The sequence below is a fragment of the Urocampus carinirostris genome, unplaced genomic scaffold, assembly GCF_059441175.1.
Source record: "Urocampus carinirostris isolate Australia breed hairy pipefish unplaced genomic scaffold, RoL_Ucar_1.0 HiC_scaffold_60, whole genome shotgun sequence".
NCBI classification, from domain to species: domain Eukaryota; kingdom Metazoa; phylum Chordata; class Actinopteri; order Syngnathiformes; family Syngnathidae; genus Urocampus; species Urocampus carinirostris.
The window spans coordinates 67501-70000 of NW_028283167.1; the positions used below are offsets into that span (position 1 = coordinate 67501).

The 2500-nt window shown below is 71.6% G+C and overlaps 2 non-coding genes across 2 annotated transcripts in view; both read left to right on the forward strand.

The window, feature by feature from the left end:
* The first annotated feature begins 1236 nt into the window (after window positions 1–1236).
* On the forward strand, window positions 1237–1390 carry LOC148345277 (5.8S ribosomal RNA). Its single transcript, XR_015848730.1, has one exon. It is a non-coding gene; the product is annotated as a 5.8S ribosomal RNA (ribosomal RNA).
* A 564-nt stretch (window positions 1391–1954) lies between these two features.
* Window positions 1955–2500, forward strand: part of LOC148345278 (28S ribosomal RNA) — a 4529-nt gene continuing 3983 nt past the window's right edge. Inside the window, exon 1 of the ribosomal RNA XR_015848725.1 lies at window positions 1955–2500. This exon is cut by the window's right edge and continues 3983 nt beyond it. This is a non-coding gene — a ribosomal RNA (28S ribosomal RNA).

Below are 2500 nucleotides of genomic sequence, written 5' to 3' on the forward strand. Positions count from 1 at the left end.
GACGGGGGGCGCGGCGCGGGTCACTCCCGGGCCGCGCGTCGGAGCGAGTTCGGCGGGCGCCACGCGGCGCGGCGCGACGCGAGAAAAGGCGGCGGGCGATGTCGCGCTACCTCCGTGCGAGCGGGGTAGCGCGCTCGTCCGACGACCCCAGTAGCGCGGCGCGGCGCGACGACAGGCGACCGCCAGCGACGGGCGAAAGGCGGCGGCCGTGCGCGGGACCCCCGTAACCGGGGAATCCCCCTATGCCGACGACCCTAGCTCGGCGCGGTTCTCGCGCTTCCGGCGCGCGCTTCCGGGGCGGCACTCGCCTCGACGACCTCCCGTCCTTTAAAGGTAACGGTTCGGGCCGGCGCCCCGGCGTCCGTCCGCCCGTCGGTGTCGCGTGTCCGTGCGGCGCGGGGCTGCTCTCGGCGAGGGTCGCCGAGCAAGCGGATCCCCGCACGGATCACAACGGCCGTATGGCGGCGGCGTCGGGACGCCCGCCCGAGACGAAGGTTCAGGGCGACGAAACGGTGCTCCCACCGGCTACCTTTTTCCCCGGCCAAACGCGTCCGTCGGCCGGAGCCCTCGAGGGGCCGCGTAGCGCGCGCGTGGGCCGGCCCCCGGACACCGGAGTCCCTCCCGGGGCTCCGGACACCGGGGGTTCGGTTCCGCGCGGTCCGCCGCGGTCTCCTCTGTCCATCCATAGTCCGGGCAGGCCGCGGCCGGGTCGGGGGCCAGTCCCCCCTCGGTGTCAGCGCGGTCGCGCCGCCCTTGTAAACCAAACCCACTCGCTGACGGGTAGCAACACCCAAAGCGTCGCTTCGCGGCGCGGCGGGGCTTCCAAGTCGGATGGCCTTCCGGGGTCCGGGTAGGAGACGCCGGGGGCCGGCCTCAGCGCCGAGCCCCCGACCTACCCGGCGAGTCCGGTCGCCGAGTCGTGTCAGGCCCGAGCGGGAGACGCCGGGCGCCGGCCTCAGCGCCGAGCGCCCGACCTACCCGGGCCGACGCACGTCTCGGGCGCCGTCGCGGCCCCGAGCGGGAGACGCCGGGCGCCGGCCTCAGCGCCGCGCGCCCGACCCGCTCGGCTCGTCGCGGCGTCGCGCGTATCGCGCCCGTCGGTAACCGCGCCGCGGGTTAGGGGCTCGCTCGCGGGAGCGACCGAACGGCACCCGCGGCGCGTTCGTCTCCGGTACAAACCCTGTCGTGAATTTGTCTCCGATCGTCCCGGGCGGACGTAAAAGGGCCCAAACGTACGACTCTTAGCGGTGGATCACTCGGCTCGTGCGTCGATGAAGAACGCAGCTAGCTGCGAGAACTAATGTGATTTGCAGGACACATTGATCATCGACACTTTGAACGCACATTGCGGCCCCGGTTTTACCCCGGGGCCACGCCTGTCTGAGCGGCGCTTTCCAATCGATCGGACGCGGGCCGGGCCCTCCGCGACATTCCGCCGGTCCGTCCGGCGGGTGGCGCGAGAACCCGGTCCGCGCGGGCGAGGCTCGGGCCCTCCGCGACATTCCGCCGGTCCGCCCGGCGGGTGGCGCGCGACCCGTGTCCCCGCCCACTCCGCGGCTGGGGTTTCGCAGGGACCCCCGTCCCTTCGTACCCTCAAATACAGACTCGGGCGGCGCTCCGTGTCCGTCCGCCCGTCGGTGTCGCGCGTCCGCGCGTCCGGAGGTGCTTCTCGGCTGCCGGTGAGTACGGCTGGTACTTAGCATACCGAGAAGGTGCTCCGCGCGCGCGGCTCCGCGCGGCGGCCCGTATGGCGGCGGCGCTCGGCGCCCTCCTCAGGTAAAGGTCCCGGTCGGCGCCTCGGCGTCCGTCCGCCCGTCGGTGTCGCGTGTCCGTGCGGCGCGGGGCTGCTCTCGGCGAGGGTCGCCGAGCAAGCGGATCCCCGCACGGATCACAACGGCCGTATGGCGGCGGCGCCGGTCCCGGCGCCGGCCCCGACCGCACAGCTCTACGCGCACGCCCTCAGATCAGACGAGACTACCCGCTGAATTTAAGCATATTACTAAGCGGAGGAAAAGAAACTAACCAGGATTCCCTCAGTAGCGGCGAGCGAAGAGGGAAAAGCCCAGCGCCGAATCCCCGCCCTGCGGTAGGGCGAGGGAAATGTGGCGTACGGAAGGCCGCTTTAGCCCGGCGCCGCTCGGGGGCCCGAGTCCTTCTGATAGAGGCTCAGCCCAGGGACGGTGTGAGGCCGGTAGCGGCCCCCGGCTCGCCGGGGCGAGGCCTTCTCGGAGTCGGGTTGCTTGTGAATGCAGCCCAAAGCGGGTGGTAAACTCCATCTAAGGCTAAATACTGGCACGAGACCGATAGTCGACAAGTACCTTGAGGGAAAGTTGAAAAGAACTTTGAAGAGAGAGTTCAACAGGGCGTGAAACCGTTAAGAGGTAAACGGGTGGGGCCCGCGCAGTCTGCTCGGGGGACTCAACCCGGCGGCGCCAGGGCGGCCGGTCGGTCGGCGCGGCGGTCGCGTCCCGTCCCCGGTTCCCGCTCCCCCTCGGGGGAC